The 19,244-nt window shown below is 40.8% G+C and overlaps 1 long non-coding RNA gene across 2 annotated transcripts; it reads right to left on the reverse strand.

Annotated features, from left to right (window-relative positions):
• Positions 1-273: 273 nt before the first annotated feature.
• LOC132540127 (uncharacterized) lies at positions 274-9,042 on the reverse strand. Of its 2 annotated transcripts, none has more exons than XR_009551377.1 (5): positions 8,943-9,042; positions 8,459-8,892; positions 7,642-7,706; positions 5,401-5,487; positions 274-583 (listed from the first exon to the last, which is right to left on the reverse strand). It is a non-coding gene; the product is annotated as an uncharacterized LOC132540127 (long non-coding RNA). The 2 variants fall into 2 exon arrangements; XR_009551378.1 differs by lacking the exon at positions 274-583 and adding an exon at positions 3,073-4,040.
• Positions 9,043-19,244: the final 10,202 nt, after the last annotated feature.

Genomic DNA, 19,244 nt, shown 5'->3' on the forward strand with positions numbered 1-19,244 from the left:
ATCAGGCTTGGAATAGAATATTAAGAATGAAACTGGGAAGCAGAGGTTCTATTCAGGGTTTTCTTGAATGCTAATAAATCATGAAATAACTACTTCTTGGCTATTGGGATTTGCTGCAAAAGAAGCCTGCAATTCAACAAAGAATTGTATTCCCTTGCACATCTCCTTATTCCGACTCTCACCAGCAGGTGAGGTGGTGGGTGAGGCATTAGGGACAAAGTAAATCCAGAACATATCAAAAAGGGAAAGGATCACTCCTGCAGGAATCTTACATATGCGTAAATGTTGTTTTAATATTTATCAAACCTGGACCTACTGCAGCATCATGAATGCTCTGTGAACAGGAGTCCATCCACACAGCTGGTTGTTGAGTGAATTTGCTTCCTTGAAGGTTTGCAGTGTGCTCTTTGGATGATGTGTGCTGTGTGCAGCTTGCCTGCTGCTTCCTGAGTTTAGTCATGATCTCCTTGTGAGTCTAATGCAGGGTAACATGGACCTGATCTGAGCAGGAGAGGGTCGAGGGCTAGGTCCCTAGGTCCATGTGAGACAGGGTCTTCATTGCTTCCTTCTGCAACTTTTTTTGCTGGAGGTTGTGGCAGAAAAGAAAGAAAGATGAGAGAAAATTCACAGGCCACCAGAACTGAAAGGAAGGTACAGTTGCATCCAGAAACAAATCTGTACTTCGCCTCCTCTCCTTACATCCTCAGTGCAGAGTGAAACTAACTGAACAGGCTAACCCCTTTCCCTTCAAGCACTGGTGAAAATATCCCTCCAGGACTTTGTTAAGACAGACCCCAAAGTACTTATCAGACCAGCAAAAGGCAAGCTTCCTGCTGTGGCTTTTCTAGACACAACTGCCCTGCAATTAAAGCTACAGTGCCTATCAAAGCAAACAGGTGTGCTTCAGGTATGCCAGGCATAGGCCCAGACCCAGGGCCATGTTTGATTTTTTAATTAATTAATTAATTTCCCCTTTTGTTCCCCTTGTTTTTATTGTTGTTGTAGTTATTATTGTTGTCGTGATTGTTAGATAGGACAGAGAGAAATGGAGAGAGGAGAGGAAGACAGAGAGAGGGAGAGAAAGACAGACACCTGCAGACCTGCTTCACCGCCTGTGAAGCGACTCCCCTGCAGGTGGGGAGCCAGGAGGGTGGGGGTTGAACCGGATCCTTACACCTGTCCCTGAGCTTTGCACCATGTGCACTTAACCCGCTGTGCCACTGCCCAACTCCCGAGGGCCATGTTTTTAAAGCAAGGAGAGCCAGTCATTTCCAGTGGTACCAGAAAGCTAAGGCAGTACAGGCAGCTTCAATTGGAAAGGCCTTCTAAGTAATCTGGGAGGTTATCAGGCTCATGAGACACCAGGTCCTCATCAGCTCTGGAATCTAATCACTCTTGGGGTTAGAGGAGGCCCAAAGTAAAGGCTGCAGAGAGGAAGGATGGTGGGCACTGGGGTCTGGATGCTTTGCTGTCCTGTTCAGATCATCTTCCATGTGGCCCTGGCCTCCCTCACACAGTATGTACTCCCTGTTTGTTGGAATCCTGGTGACAGTTGTATGGAAGGAGGACTGGGTTAGATGGCATTGGGTCTAAGACAGCAGAAAACTCAAATTAGGAATTGAAATCCCCCTTAGAAAGTAAAATTTTGTCCAAACACTTAGACTTGGAATCAAGGCGAGTCTTAGCGCATCAAGGTATTGCATTATTATGCCTCCAAAGGGTCAATGTTTCCATGTTCACTCTGTGATGTCTGCAGCTCTCTTATCTTTGTCTTCCCTCCTTTCCCAGGGGAATGGAGTTAAGGGTGGGAAACCTTAATCCTTGTTTGTGTGTTTTGCTAACCTTTGCTCACCCTGAGGAGGGTTTGAACATTTAAGACCACTGAGGTCTATTAAGTAGGCTTGCTTATTTAAAAGAAAAACAGAATAAGGGGATTGTGGGGTGGTGTACCTGGTTAAATGCACATAGTACTATGGGAAGGACACAGGTAAGGAACTAGGTTTGAACTCCTCCTCTATCAATTTTTCTGAGTCCTATCCAATAAGATAGAAGAAGAAGAAAGAAAGAAAGAAAGAAAGAAAGAAAGAAAGAAAGAAAGAAAGAAAGAAAGAAAGAAAATGGCTCCCAGGAGCTGTGGCTTTGTAGTGAAACAAGCCCCAGAAATAACATTGAAGGCAAAAGAAAAATGTATAGATAAATAAATAAATACACAGAAGACTGGATGGGAAGCATCACCTACAATTTTCTCTTATCTTGGGGAATATTGAGGCAAAATTTTTCCCCTGTTACTCATAGTTCAGTTTCACACTTTATACAAGCCTATCTTGTGCTTTTTGGTTCAACAGATCAATTTAGAATGTGTATTTTTCTGTCTTTGTTTGCATTTTTCTTTTATTCAGCTACAAGACTGTTTTACTTTTAGCAAAATGTCAAATGGGAGGTGAATTTGTTCAATTAGCTCAGCTAATGTGTGTTTGACTTCCAATGGTATTTTTCTCATCCTTTCTTTGTTGTGTATTTCTTATATTTCAAAGGAGAACATCAAATGCATTTTTGAAAGTATTAGCATATTAATTCATAGGCTAGAGTCTGCTATTGTATTTCTGATTATGTTCTTAATTAAAGGAGAAATAGACATGAATTTGTTTTCCATTTGATTTAGTCATCCTGAAGGCAAAGAAACTACTTAAATTCTGAGGATAATATTTTGACATAAAATAGCTTTATCATATTATGTAGTTTTATCAATGAATTGTGTGTGATGAAAGAACGACAAAAGAACTCTTTCCTCATCTTGTTTGCTACATTTATAAGCTTAGGTACAGGATATAAGAATATGTTTTTTTTTAGACTTTTTTAAAAATTTTTTTTATATTTATTTTATTTATTTATTCCCTTTTGTTGCCCTTGTTGTTTTATTGTTGTAGTTATTATTGTTGTTGCCGTTGTTGGATAGGACAGAGAGAAATGGAGAGAGGGAGGGGAAGATAGAGAGGAGGAGAGAAAGATAGACACCTGCAGACCTGCTTCACTGCCTGTGAAGCGACTCCCCTGCAGGTGGGGAGCCGGAGTTCGAACCGGGATCCTTATGTCGGTCCTTGTGCTTTGCGCCACCTGTGCTTAACCCGCTGCGCTACAGCCCGACTCCCAATATGTTTTTTTTTTTTCTTCTTCTTCTTCTTCTTCTTCTTCTTCTTCTTCTTCTTCTTCTTCTTCTTCTTCTTCTTCTTCTTCTTCTTCTTCTTCTTCTTCTTCTTCTTCTTTTTTTTTTTTGCTTAAGCATTACAGGGATTGGAAAGCAATCTTTCTCTAATAAGATCTATAAAGCAGTTTTTAATGCTTGATAATGATTCAGGACTCTTAAAAGAAAATAGGTAGTCTAGGGTAAGAGAAAGAGAAATGCAGTAAAAAAAAAGAAACATGTCTGATACTATGTTTTTCTCTTCCTTCTTTTCTCTCTTTGTGTCCTTTTACATTTATGTTTTGCTAACCACAAACAGCAACTTATTATCCTCAAGAACACCTTAACTCTTCTCATAGTTCTTATATATAATTTTGGTCAGAAATCATCTCTGTCCCTTTTCATGCTTCTCTGAGTCCAAGAGTGGTAGTTGCAGTACATGGAATACAATTGAAGGTCTTCAAAGGGCCACTTGACAGCTGGAGCTCAGGCCTCTTATCAGTATTAAGATTCCGTTTCTTTGAAGTTAATGCAGAGATTATATTTCATGCCTTTAAAAATGCTTTCAATAAGAAAGTGCCTTATACCTTTTCCCTAAAACGCACTGGAACATCAGGTTGCAGGGCAGCTAGGAAGCTGTGTGTTTGTTCCACTGACTACCAATTCCTGCTATTCAGGGAGGAAAGTGTTCACCAACTCTTGAGTTCACAATCTCCTTTCTTGAGCCTTCCAAGTACTTTTCTATGCAGCAGAATGTTTTCCTGAACACTGCATCATCAGTGTTCTAACAGAACACTTAACAGAAGAAGAATGAGGGAGACTCTTCTTTATAGAGTTCACCTTGGGGTGGGTGGTGTTTCTACAGAGGAACAAAAAGTGGCAGAGGTCACCTTTGAGTATCATGGGCTTAGTCCCACCCCACTCTGTGATTGGCTCATTCATATTTGTTGACCTGAATTTGCCCTTGTAATTCTCAGATTCCTTGTCTGGGAAGGTTTTGGCAGTTCTCTGGTGGGTCACAGCTTCTGGCCAGGAGCTGAGATAACAGTTCTTGGGTGACCTTGTAACAATCAGGTGGATGTCTGGTACCTGTAACATTTGTTTCCATCTTAGCTACACTACTTCCCAACACAACCATGGAGTGAGGGGAAGGGGAAGATGGCGGCCTTGAGATTTCTCCCTCCTCTGTTACTTCTCCAACATATGGTGCAATCACCCACAACAGTACTCCCTCCCCTCTCTCTCCCCCTTTTCTTCTGTTTGTCCTCATCCATACTTGCTTTGGAAGAGCAGTTCTTTTCATGGCACAAGACTAGACACTGAGTGATAACAACGGAAGCTCATGCACAGTGGTTATCGTGTGGTGCCTGTAGGGCTTTTAATATACAAGTGTCTTCTCCAACTTTAGAGGCCAGATGCTGGTCACTGGTGGAGAAGAATGTCTGCTCAAAATAAAGTACTCAATGATAATAACTTACTTGGGATCTTTAGTTCAAAATATCAACTTCCCCATGCAAAGCATTGTCCTTCTTACAGAAGGGAGATTGGCATATGGATCAAAAATATTTGATAATGATGGAATGCTTAGAGTGTTTAGAGTAAGTTTGACTAGTCCTCAGTCTATCAGAGCCCTGCTTGTTCTCAAAAGAAAATAGAATGAAGTCTTGTGTATTTCTCCAAAGAAAGCCAATTCCAGTTGAGAAAAGTGTGTAAATCTCTCCTGTGAACTGTAGGTCTGAGAAAAGATAAACAAGAGTGCTATACATAGCATTTCATGACAAATCTTTGTGATGTCTACATAATCTAGGGTGAGAATCATGTCATTGGTGAAATTATCCATTTTAAAAGCAATTTTAAAATATTTAAGTAGATAATATGGGAATAATGTTTCAAAGTTCACACCATGAAGTCAAATTTAATAGATTCTATTTTATAGAGAATTTAAGATGTGGGTTGATGTGGGATTGATTTTTCATTGCTTGAGACCCCTATGTGTCTTCAAGTCACCCTGTGTGTGATGTTTTTATGTAAAAGTAGGTGCAATTATGATTTTTTAATTCAAAGGAGTTATAACTTTAAGTTTTTGTCTTTAATAGAAAGATGGATTAAAGATGAATAGATACCCAATTTTTTTCTTTTTTTGGATTAAGGAATATTGATTTAAAATAGTTGCACAGTTTCCTTTTTTCCTAAGATAGGGGTCCAATAACAATGCTTACATATGGGAAGGTTCATGAGTTCTGGACCAGCACTGTGCTGTCCCTCTCAGTCTCTTTGTTTTCCCCTCTCAGTTTCTCACTCTCGATCTGGAAAAAAAAAAGAGGATGGAAAAGTTTACTGGGAACAGTATAATCACACACATATGAAGCCTAGGCAGCAAAAAGCTAAATAAAATAGAAATTAAAGTTAGATTTCACCACATCATCAAGTAGCCATCCTTCTTCAGCCGGTATCACAGATTACAACTTTCTTTAAATCTCCTTCCAACCCTCCATTTTTGAGTCCTTGGCTCTCTTGAAACAGCTCAAGTTATACTAATCATTCACGCTGCATTTTCCTTTCTTTGGTTCTCAAGTGTCACTGGTGCATGAGATCAAGTATTTGCCTCTGTCCTTCTGGCTTATCTCACTTAGACTGGCGCCCTCCAGCTCTGTCCATTTGCAGCAAAGGGGAAGAGCTCCTCATCTTCAGCAGTCAACCTGTAACCTGCTGTTTATATCTACCACAACTTTGTTATCACTGGCCTGTCACTATGGATTCTTGAGTTGTTTCGGGTCATGGCTGTTGCATAGAGCACTGTGTTGAGCATAGGTGTGCAGGAATCTCTTTGGATAAGTGCACTGGTAGTGCTATGGCCAAATTTAGATAGAGCATATTGAGTCAACAATGTGTGACAGCTTACACTGTGTGCTTGGTGAGTTTTAGCATATTTTCACTTGATCCTCACAAATTTGTATGCAGAAGTGCTTAGTGCTATTCCTCACTTAATAAAAAATCTGTAAAGCAATATAGGTTCAAACTTGTGAGGAATAGCTGACAAATATGGGAGCTTCAGCTCATCTTCAGTTTTAAGTGTAATTTTTGTTGTTCTCAAACAATTTTTTACATATTCAGATCTAAGGAAACATCTCTTTACTACTAACTTTTTATGTGGTATAATACTCTGATTTTAATATTGACTTGAATTTTACATCCTGTTATTGATATTGTCTTATACAGAGTTTATTTGTTTGCACCCACTCATTAGGAAATTATGATGATACATCTAATTGGGAAATGAATGAGCATATGTTTAGTGCATATCCTTCATGTTATGTATATTGCACCATAAATAGACATAATGGGCCTAGACCACCAATAAACCCCTCTCTCCATTGTCACCGGTCATCTCTATCAGGAATAATACAACAGAACCCTTTGTGGGCCCCCATAGGACCTTGCCCTCAACTTGGATCAACAATGGTAGAGAATGTTCCATCTTCCGAAGGGAGGCTGGACAATATACTCTATGCTACAGCTGAGGAAGATGGGTCGATAATTGGGTCAGCTTGGAATGTTCCTACTCATGACCACAGAATGTGAGCTCAGATCTACAGGGATGCAGAGGTCACACAGGCTCCTAAGCTGAATATGGGCCCTAGATCACGTCAAATTGATGGAGTTTACAGTTAACAATACCTATACCCCTTTTCACATATTAGGGAGCTACTCTCTTCCCTGATCCAGCTTTCTGTTCCTTTTCTAGCCATGGCATCATCTCCCTAGACAATAATGTGGATCCACCTGCATATCATATTTCAGGCTCTGGGGGAGGGGGGAACTAGTATAGCCACAGGCCGTTTGGAACATAACTAAAATATGCCTACTAGCTATCTACAAAACAGAGACCCCCCTCCCCCCAACTCTTCATCTGCACTACTCCAGCCTTTAGGTTCATGATTGCCGAACAACTTGTTTGGCTTTGTATGTTAGCTCTCTTTTTAGCCACAAAGCTCCAGATGCAAGTATGATGCCAACCAGACTTGCCTGGACAGACGACCCACCAATGTGTCCTGGAGCTCTGCTTCCCCAGAACCCTGCCCCATGAGGGAAAGAGAGAGGGAGTTTGGGAGTATGGATCAACCTGTCAACAACCATGTTCATCGGGGAAGCAATTACAGAAGCCAGACCTTCCACCTTCTGCATCCCACAATGACCTTGTTTCCATACTCCCAGAGGGTTAACGAATAGGAAAGCTGTCAGGGGAGGGGATGGGGTGCAGAGTTCTGGTGGTGGGAACTATGTAGAGTTTACCCCTCTTATCCTATGGTCTTGTCAGTGTTTCCTTTTTATAAAAAAAAAAAGTAGCAGTGCCATTCTACTGGAAACTACAGAACATATTCATGTAAATTAGGACAAGGCATGCTGACACATTTGGTATGGATTACATGGCAACTGCCTATTGGATAACTGATACTTACGATTTTTGTCAATTTGTTGGATGTAGAAGTACATTTTTGTCTTCACCACTCATGAAACTTTCTCCCTGCAGGTGGGAAACAGGGTCATGAACCTGGGCCCTTGTGTACTGTAAAGTCCCATATACATGCCTCCCTTAAATGCCTGTCCCCGTACATCAGGGAATTCCTAATTACTTGTGCACTGTAAAGTCCCATATACATGCCTCCCTTACATGCCCTTCCCCATACATCAGGGAATTCCTAATTACTTGTGCACTGTAAAGTCCCATATACATGCCTCCCTTACATGCCCTTCCCCATACATCAGGGATTTCCTAATTACTTGCTTAAAACAATGTTAGGCATTTTTCATGGTCAAATTTTTATTAATACCTAAAATACCCTTACTACCTAAAAATATTCTTTAATATCTAAAATACCTCATATAGAGATGTTCATTTTTACTTATTGTTTGACCTCAGGGATGAGCTGATTTCAAATGCAACTGACCATAAGGGCTCAAGCTAGATTCTGAACATGCTCTGAAAGTGTATAAGTGGAGTGAAATGATCCACAACCAACAACCAACCACATATGGACAGTTATTTGGTACATTTGCTTTCCAGTGTTCATGACCACTACTTTACAAACACATTTCTCCCTGGTGTAACCCTTTGTAATTTTTGATGAACATCTCAGAATATTGATCATTTTGTCTCATGTCAGTGCTAAGGCTAAAATGCAGGAACTTTGGGGGAGTGGAAGTGATGCATGTCAAGATGGGAGCCATACTGAAAACTGTGAGGTGATCAGTTTTAAATAATAGGCATCATAGTACTTCCTAATTTGATGGCAGGATGGTATTGTTGGAGCCAATGACAATGTCATCAATCTATATTTGTCCTCTAAGATGTTTTCTAACTTGAGTGGGTTGGTTTCATGCTTTCCTTCTACCATCAAGTCAAGGATGTTGAGTGAAATAGAATTTTCAATTAAAACTATCATTTGACCTGGAACAAAAGAGAAGAAAGGGATTCATAAATAAGTCTTCTAGGTCAAGCATACTTTTGCTCCAAGTATGGATTCCACAAACTTGATAGTCACTGGGTTTAAAAAGGCTGAGAAGAAGTTTATTAATTTGGAAATTAGTAATCTGTCAACAATTTGGCATTTACTTTGTGAAAACAAATGATGATAATGTCTTGGTCAGCTAGTGAAAGAACTCCCTTGAATAGTGTGTTGTACTGCCATGTGTGAGACCCAAATCTGAATCTGTCCCCCCCCTCTGTCTCTCTCTCTCTCTCTCTCACACACACACACACACACACACACACACACAATTGCATTTGATATTACCCAAATAGTATATGCTACCTACTGAATACAGTTTAGTATACTCAAGGGTTAAGATGATATTTCAATTATTATGCAAAAGACTCTCATACCTGAGACTTCAGATCCCAAGTTCAGTTCCCAGCACCACCTTAACCAGAGCTGAGCTGAGCTGAGCTGATTTAAAGAAACAGTCTACTCAAACAAAGGCATGGCTTCTATAGGTCACAGTCCTTTATATATAGTCAGTGAAGCTGTATGTACAAAGACATTTACAGACACATTAATCTCTACATGTGAACATAATTTTGAAGGTGAAAGGACTTGTGTAATTCAGTGTTGAATTTCATAAGCAGGTAGAACCTACAATGACTTTCAGGAAGTAACTAAGACACTAGTGTCTTTAATAAATTATCACATGGTTAAGCACTCTGTCCACTAACAGTGACCCAGTGAAGCTTAGTACACACACATGTTCACCTTGCCAGCAGAAGTTATGGTGATGGTAGGTTAAGAGGTAGTTTCTGTGATCTGGAAAGATGTTATGAAAGTTTTAGAGAAAGAGAAGAGAAGAAAGCACCTACTGAAAGGATTTTGAATCCAGAATTTGTGACTATTGCGCTGTTATTTTAGGTGATATCTATACAAGCATTTTCTTTTTTTTTTAAAATATTTATTTCCTTTTGTTGCCCTTGTTGTTTTACTGTTGTAGTTATTATTGTTGTTGATGATGATTTTGTTGTTGTTGGATAGGTCAGAGAGAAATGGAGAGAAGAGGGGAAGACAGAGAGGGGGAGAGAAAGATAGACATCTGCAGACCTGCTTCATCGCTTGTGAAGCGTCTCCCATGCAGGTGGGGATCCGGGGGCTCGAACCAGGATCCTTAGGCCGGTCCTTACTTTTTGTGCTACCTGTGCTTAACTGGCTATGCTACCACCTGACTCCCCCTATACAAATGTTTTCAAAGTTAACTTTGGAGCAAAAAAAAAAAATCTGATTTGGTTGGTTGCAAGAGACAGACCTGCAAATCCACATCATTGAGAAAATAATTGTTGGGTGCTTTGGGTTATTTTATTTCTTCCCATCTCTCTGCAATTTCTGTAATTGGAAGTTATCTCTGTATAATTATGTCTTTAGTGGAAAGTAATTATAATTCTTATCACTGGCTTTTTAAATTAGATTTTTTTCTCTTAGAAATTATATTTTTGTATCTCATATAGCCATTCTGAGTAGAGCAAAAAAGAAACCAAAGCAAGATTCAAAACTTTACATCTGGCTAAGTTAAAAAACACATAAAGTTGATAAATATTAAATATTCTGGAAAAATACCACAAATGACACTCTTAATATGTAGAAGGCATACAGTTTGAGACGAGTTTTGCTAATAGCATAGCAGGAAGTTAAACTGGACAATCTATTACTTTAGAATGTTATGTTTTTCTTCTGTCTTCCTTTTTCTTTCACTTCTTCCTCCCCCCACTCCCCTCTTATGCTCACCAAACACATTGTTATCTTACATAATTTGCATATCAAATACAGTTAATTTAATGCTCACCATCACATGATATGGAGTGAATTCAGTATCTTCATATTTTTATGTTTAAATAGCATTCTCACACAGTGCAGCCTAATACAAAGAGACCAATAGAAGAAAGGTGTTTTTGATAAAACCTTTACTTTAGAAATAAATATTGTTCAAGCCATCCCTTCTAAATAACTACTGATAATAATTCTAAATAATTTCCACTAAGTAATTACAGTATGGGGAGAGTTCAAAATCATTAACTAAAGGTACGACTGTACAGGCATTTATCCTTCTCTAGGGAAATTATGGAATTAGCATTCATTGCTGACAGCTTTGCACCTGAGAACTGGATTGGTCTTTTGTCCTGGGTTAGAGCAACATTTAGTGACATAAAGGTAGTGAACTGGACCTCAGCCTCATGCCCTTCACGCTGGCCATATTCTGCAGATCTTCTGAAAGGCTTACTGTCTGACAGTCATTTAAACAGTTGGAATGAAAATGTGAACTAAATTGATCAAGAACTGACCTATTCATGGCCCAGTTAAGGGGCTGTCTTGAGAAAGGCATTTGGCTTCATTGCCTCTCATGAACTTGCAAAACTCTTTTGATCGTTTGTCCTGATAACTTAAATTAATGTAAATTCTGGGCTTTGCGTCTGGACTATAAGCATAACAAGGCCTGTTTCCTACACAGTGACCTCTCTATCTGATCCTAAACTGTTTTTGTTTGTTTGTTTGTTTGTTTTAATTTAAGGAATACTAGGTGTTCAAGCTGGATCTACTTGCTGTTGATTTCCTCTCCCTACAAAACCACCATGGTGCATACCATCTACAAATGTCGTCTTCTCAGGTGACCAGCTGCTACTCATTCCCAGTGGAACCACACCTGCAGGTTGTCTTTTCATCTCAAGCTTCTTCTTGTTCTCTGCACACACCTGACACTCAAGCTGTCCACAGGTCTTGTTCTTCCTAAGTCAGACCAAGCTGGCCCTATGTGTATGAACTCACACTCTCCATTCAAGACAGGAGATGGAGGACATAAGTCCCACTTATAGGATATTAGGGACGTTTTTGTTTTGTAGTCCACTGCCAGGCTCTGCCACTCAGAGAGTCTAGGCGTTCAACCTTGGGCTATCTCTGGAACACTTACTGTTGAAATTCATCACAATGCTTGATGTTCTTAGAAAAAGCAACATATAACATTTAATATCTGTGCAAACAAAAACTTGCTCAGAAACTGTGAAAATAGCATGTTGTTAATGAAAAGAAACTCTCCTGCCTAAGCCTCCAAGGTCCCGGGTTCGCTTCCCCACGTAGAAACTATAAACAATATCATAGCAGTGCTCTGGTAAAAATAGAGAAGCCCCTTGGGTAACTCTGACAGCTCTATTCACACATACCACTATTAACAGGAAATTATTAATAAATGTAACACATACATAAAGCTCACTTTATAGACTCATCCGTCTCTATTTCATGAGATTTTAGCCCTTCAGGTGAGGGAACTAATCCTTCTAGAGATATTTGTCACAAACACTTGTTGTGCAGAGGTGGTGGAAAACCTGGTTAAGTGCCTAATGTACAAAGACCCAAATTTAAGCTTCCCAAGCAATGAAGTACTGTTGCATCTCTCTCTCTCTCTCTCTCTCTCTCTCTCTCTCTCTCTCTCTCTCTCACTCTCTGCCTCTTTATCTCCCCTTTACTTCCCAGTCTTTTCTCTGTTTCAGTACACAATACACACACACACACACACACACACACACACACACACACACACACACACACACACTCTACAATACCCAGCAATCTACCACCAGCATGTGTTGGTGATCTTTCATTACCTTCACTACACATGCTGGCAATTTTATTGCTTTTCTTTCCTCCAAAGATACCTACCTGGAATTCTGCTATTGTTGTATTAATATAATTTAATAGTGAGAACTTTTTTTGAACTGGTTTTCTGTATTGAGACGTTTATCAGAAATTTCAAAGAGAATGGCAACTGTAGAAACAGTTAAAAGACCATGTCCACCAAGTATTATGAAGCTAGAGGTACCTGTCCCCTCCATCTACCATCAGTCTCCAAGCCAAAGCCACATTACTTTGATTTCTGGGGGAGCAGGTGGGTTTGGAGTTGTCTTTGTGTTTGGAAATGCTTGGGTTGCATTTCAGTAAAAACAGGAGGTGGTCTTCCACTGATGCTTGGTTGGATTATTATATGGTGGCCCCTCCCCACTGAGGTTAGAAGAAGCTTTTCTCTATAATGGTGTGAGTTTTTCTTTTCTAATTCTGTATCTTGGATAATTAGTCTCCTCTCTTTGGGAAGGGGTCTTATCCATAGAATCTCTGTCTTACCCATTGAGTGAGTGAAGGAACAAATATTTTTGCTTGTTTGCCTTAGATAGAGACTTGGCAGGATTGAGAAGATTGATTATTTTGGTAAGACTAACATGCTTAGGAAACACTGTTATTATTTCATTTGGCTATGTCCAAATGTGTGAGGTGGTTTCTAGTGTGTCCCTTAAACCTTTAGCAGTCATATTTTCCTGACATTCTGCATCTGATGCTTCCTTAATTCATGTACTCACAGCCTGATTCACCATTTAGCATCCTAGCATCCTACTCACTCTTCATCCAAGAGAGAGCTCTTCCATTAAAGCAAGGAGGACTGTGCTTAATCTTTTTTGTTGTTGTTTATTTTTCAATATTTATTTATTTATGTGTGAGAGAGAGAACCAAAACATCATCCTGGTACATATGATGTCTTGTGCTCTTTTTTTTTTTTTTAATACTTATAAAAAGGAAACACTGGCAAACAACACTCCATACTATTCCCACCACCAGAACTCCATATCCCATCCCCTCCCCTGATAGCTTTGCTATTCTTTATGCCTCTGGGAATGTGGACCCAAGGTCACTGTGGGATGCTCCTATGATTTTATTCGTGTTTGCATCCACACCTGATTTCAGCTTGAAGTCTATACTTTTTCAATCCCCCTCGTACTTTCAGTGTGAATCCGAGTGGCCCATATTCAGCTAAGAAGCTACATTGTGACATCTGGGTCAGAGGTGTCACTGAATGCATGAACTTTCATAGGTCAGACTTCTGGGTGCACAGGGAGAAACTCCACAGTCAGAGCCTTGCTGCTTCTTTCTCTCTGTTTTCATTCCTGGCCCACCTCTGTATTCCCACATTGATCTTAGATCATTTGGCAGAAATAAATCCACTTTAATTTCAGTGCTTTGCTAGTCGTTCTTTCAGAGATTTGCATGACAAAAATTACCACAAGGGGTTTTCTTAAAACAAAATTGTAAATCTTTCAAAAATAGAGATGCTGTCTCCTTTGAAACAGCAAAGCACACACTAGACACACTCAATAGAATTAAAACATGTAAAATCTATAGAATCAAGATCTATGTCTGTCTCTGTGACAACTCACTAATTCATTTAAAACCTTCTCATTACAATGTCATTCTTCTATGGAAGAAAAGAAAAATGTATTAGTGATAAATGAATAAAATGAAAGAGTACAATCAAGGGCAAAATGCAGAGAAGTGATTGAAGATGCATGCTTGAATCTGTAGGGTTTACTGGGATTACTTAGGCTAGACAAAAATTCATGAAGGTCATAATGACATTTTTATCATTTAGACTGATGGATGCCACTTTTATATTGTCTTCACTCTACACATTACAATTTTAAAGAGTGAGCTGTTACATTAAAAATCAATGATTTAAAATTTTATCAACTTCACCCTTCTGTAGTTCAACAAAGACTTTCCCCTCCTTTGTTTAGAAATCAACCTAAAATGTATTTCTTACATGGCTAATGTGGTGTTATATAAAGGCGAAGCATGGCTGTCTTCTGTCAATTTATGTTTAGTTTCTAGAATTTACAATTAATCAGCAGTTCACAAGAAAGAGACGGTGGTCATACGGCATACCTATACCCTAGCAAACAAACGCACCCCCCCATTCCTCAGAAAAGTTAGAAAGACTTAAGAAATCATTTGTTAAGCAATGTGGGCAATAAAAATAAAACAACTAACCTTTATTAGATGAGTAGTATGTGCCAAGCACTGGCATCAAAACATCTCCTTTAAATACCAGTTCCCATATTAAATATCATATCGTACTTGCACTGCACTGCAAACTGCTTCCCTGCTCACTATCGAGCTGGCATTCTGTGTTTCCTTTGGGCAAGGGAACAGACTAATGGGCAAGGCTGTTCTCAAGAGACTCCTCGAGAAAAGAATTATCCTCATTTTACACATTTAGAAAGAAGTCTGAAGTGGTCAGGCCTACCCGAAATAGCAAGAGGAGTATGCAGCTGGATGGAGACTTACAGCAAATCTGCCCCGAGGCTGATCAATTCCCTTCTTCTCAGACAGCGGGGCTGTGTTCCACTAACCTTAGCTCCAGAGCTTCCTCCCGGGGATAGACGTACTCTAGACATACAGGTCCTGCTATGTCTCTGCGTCCGTGCATTTGAGGAGTAGCACTTAACCGTGTGGTTGGCTGCAGAATTGATGCGTCACTGGGATTACAAAAGAGATTAAAATTGTCCTCACAGAAGAGGCAAAGAGACTTCTGGAGAGAATGTCACTGAGTGTGTCTGACCCCACAGGAGTTATTAGCTCTGATGTCATAGAACAGAGCCACCCAAAGGGACAGACTCATTGCTAGCCCTACCACTGCACTAGCTCTGCCATGACTCCAACACTTGCCTTTTTCCTATCCCTGCACCAACTTTCTGTCCCTCCTCTAGGTAACCCCCCACCCCATGGTGTTTTGTGTTCCTAGAGCTGCCTGTCTCTTTAGGATTGTTACTCCTTTAATTCTGGAGTCCAGCTGAGCCTCAAAGAGGGCCTGGGGAATGTTTCCTCTCAAGACGGAATCCTTATTCACCTCAAGTACCATCCCTGTTATTAGTGGGTGCTCAGGAGATATTTCTCAAATATACGAAGATGGATTGTTGGGGCGCAATTGGGAAAGGGTTGGTTATTATTCCTTGACCCCTCCCTGCTCCCTTCTTTCTTATGCACCTCCAGCCTCAAAGCACTCACTGGTGCCTTGTAGAAAGGACAGATTTTCAGAGTCTGGTAGCACAGCAGGTTAAGCGCACTTGGTGCAAAGTTCAAGGACCCATGGGGCATAAGGATCCCGGTTCGAGCCTCCAGCTCCCCACCTGCAGGGGAGTGGCTTCACAGCTGGTGAAGCAGGTCTGCAGGTGTCTGTCTTTCTCTCTCCCTCTTTGTCTTACCCTCTCCTCTCTCTGTTTTTCTTTATCCTATCTAACTACAATGACAACAATAGTAACTACAACAACAATAAAATAAACAGGGGTAACAAAAGGGGAAATAAATAAAATTTAAAAAGGACCTATTTCTTGGGTGTATGTCTAAGTTCTAGCCCACTCTCAAGGTTGTAAACAACCTGACTGTTCTCTAAATCCTGCTGGGATGCAGGACAGCAGTGAGAGTCATGACCAGCGTCCTGGCATGCAGGAGCTGGGGGTCTTCAGTGCAATAGGGCTCATTGGCTGCAGAGAGAATGACTGTTCGCATGTGCTTCCACATTTGCCGTCTTCAAATTATAGACGACACAGGCTTGAACAATACCAAAGTTATCCTCTAAAATTTAGATGTGTGAGAACAGCAAGAGCTCAAGAAAGAATAGGCAAAAGTTTAGATAAGAGAAATGCCTAAACAAGGGATATGGTACTAGATAGAAGAGTGAGAAATTGTGAGGAGAGAGGGAAAGGGAAACATATGCAACACTGCTTCATCACTAGTGAAATCCCCACCTGCAGGTGGGGACTGGGGGCCTGAACCCAGGTCCTTGAACACTGTCAGGCGTGTACACAGCCAGGTACACCACCACCTGACCCTGGCTCTTGTAATATAAGTCTGGATGCTTCCTGTAGTCTTGTGAGTGGAGAATTCACAGGAGGGAATAACCCTGGGACACCAGTCTTCTTGAAGGATGTGCCAGTTTGTTACCTTTCAGAGTCCTTTTCATGTTTTCCCATGTGGGCAGCAATATGAATGAGGTAGGTATCCACAAACCCAGGGACAGGAGTGGCTATAGGTGCCCTTTCATTGAGTGGCATATTCTCTTCACCTACTATGGGAATCAGACCCTTACAGACATCCGTGTATCCCTAGCTCTGGTAGAAATCAACATTCCAGAATCTCAGAATCTTAAATTATATGAATCAAGTGAAGAAATGATTACCTACAGGATGTGCTAGTGATTTCTAACCACTTTAATCTGTTTTTGAAAGCTAGTTATTTTTTAGGAAGTCAGACCTCTTACTATGATTTTAAAATATTTTTACTTAATTTAGACAGAGATAAATTGAGAGGAGAGAGAGAGACCTGCAGCACTATTTCACCACATGTGAAGCTTCCCCCTGCAGGTGGGTATCAGGGGCTAGAACCTACTGCTTTGTGTTTGCTCAGCCAGTGTGCCATCATCACCTGGCCTCGTGCCTCTTTTTCTACAAATACCCGTTTTATGTCTACACCTTGAGAAATCAGCTTCATGGAGCAAGGCTAATGTACACTTGGTAAGCTTCAAGTCCCAGGTTCCTGCCTACAGAGGGAAAGCTTTACAAATGTTGAAGCATTATTGCAGGTCTCTCTCTTTCTCCCTCCATCTCTATCTTTCTCTCTCCTCTCAAGTCTTCTTTGTCTCTAGCAAATGAATATATAAATAAAGAGTAAAAATAGTCTTACCTCCAGATGTAATGATCACAATTTTATGAGCTTCTTTTTCTCTATTGAATGAATATATAAATAAATAGAGTAAAAATATCCTTACCTCCAGATTTAATGATCAGAATTTTATGTGCTTGTTTTTGTTGTGGTAAAGGCTACATAAAGCAGTGATTTTTAAGCAGACCTTCCAGAGTCCCCTAGTCAGTTCAGGATGTGTGTGATGAGCGCTTCTCTCCAGTTCTGTAAGCATTTACAAGCTTATGAAAGAAAATGCTAACCTATTAGACCATCACTATCCTTTCCTCCTTAACCAAGACTCCAAATTACTGTCAGTCTTCACTGTGTCTCTGTGGGTTCACCTCTTCTGGGTTTTTGGTGGAGTTATACAGACCAGGTAATTCTCTGATATCTCCAGGATCTCCGAGCTTGTAGCATGATGGAACTGTGGGATCTTTCTTTTTCACCTGGATGACCTTTTTTTTTTTTTTAATAAGAAATCTCATTTTATTTACAAGCCCCTTCTCTGAACATATAAGTAATGAATCCAGGACATCAGATGCTGGTGGGACTCCAAGGGGGTATGTGAGGGATTATTCTCTGGCATATGTCATAACCACTGGCTCCATGGAAACTGGACAGAACCTTGGAGATTACTCCATGAAGGTGCTGCTAATCTGATGCTTGTGTTAGAGACAAGTCAGGGTCAGAAAGAGGCCCTGAGGGAAAGGACCGCCCGCCACATGCCCCTTTATAAATGAGGCATCATGGAACCAGTCCCCACTGACTGAAAACCGTCCACAGGGATGAACAGCAGAAGGGACCAACCTGCTCCCACTTTGGTCCGGGAACAGCCTATAAAAGGTCTTGGCCCTGGAAAGCTGGGGTCACTGCCTGTGGCGTCCACCATGTGTCTGTGTGTGCATCTCCTTTCTTCTCTATAATTATAAAGTCATCTTGCCTGGTTCATGAGGTCCATCTGATTCTTCATGGTGACTACAGTAATAAAGCCTGTACTTAAAGGCCAATCGGGTGGGAACTCTTGCAAGAAAACTTTTTAACACTCTACCGGACTTCAGAACCTGCTACCTCCACAACAGTGGGAAGAGTGGTAAGGGGAAGTTACTGCTCCTCGACCTGTATACCATGTACACCTTCAAGTGAATACCACCTAAGGGTCTTGGCTTTACGGAAGCCTAAGAAGAAGACACCAAAAGAATTCCCCTTCTAGCTTGCCAGTCTGTGTTGGAGAGTGGTCCTGACAGGACCAGGAGCTTAAGACAGACACAAAAGCATTTTATAATTCAGGATGTCCCTCCCGTGTTTGACGAAGGCCCACACTGAAGAGGAGGGAGAGTACTCCATTCTACAGTGGCAGTGGTGTGCCCCCACACCCCCCTTCAGCAGAGTACTGAAGCCAGCGCTGTAGACCATTGTGAAAAATAAATAAATAGGAGGACCAGCACAATCGTAAGATAAGATGTGGGTTCCCTGCTACAGCATACGCAGGAGAATGTCTCTGAATGCAGACAAGACGCGCTGTACATGGAGCTCAGGGCACTGGAATAGCTCACGAGAGGCACTGCATTCTCCCAACCTACAGGAAGGAGTCTGCCAGACCCAGGGTTCCCTGACCAGCATGTGCCTGTGTCTTAAAGCAGCGCTGTCCTCTGTCAGGCTTCATTGACCCCCTTCGTGTCCACAAGAGGGCACAGGCCCTCTTGAACCAAGTTCCTCCAATTTCATATGCTAGACTGGGATGTCATCTCCTTGTAGTCATCTCATCCATGAACATCATTCATAGACATCAGATATGGAGGCTTTATCTTCACAGAATCCTTGGCTCCTCAAATCGACAGAGATAAGGGACAGAAGAGGCATTCTCAGTAGATGTTGGCAACAGATTTGAAATCAGAGAGAGGCAGAAGGTGGGGGACAGTATGAAGGATGAAAGTGACAGAGCCAGGAAAGAAGCACTTCAAACCTGGCATTTTCTCCAGCTCCACTTGGTGAGGTAGAAATCAAATCCATTGATAACTTCTCTCTAT

Source organism: Erinaceus europaeus, chromosome 9 (assembly GCF_950295315.1).
Source record: "Erinaceus europaeus chromosome 9, mEriEur2.1, whole genome shotgun sequence".
Lineage (NCBI taxonomy): Eukaryota > Metazoa > Chordata > Mammalia > Eulipotyphla > Erinaceidae > Erinaceus > Erinaceus europaeus.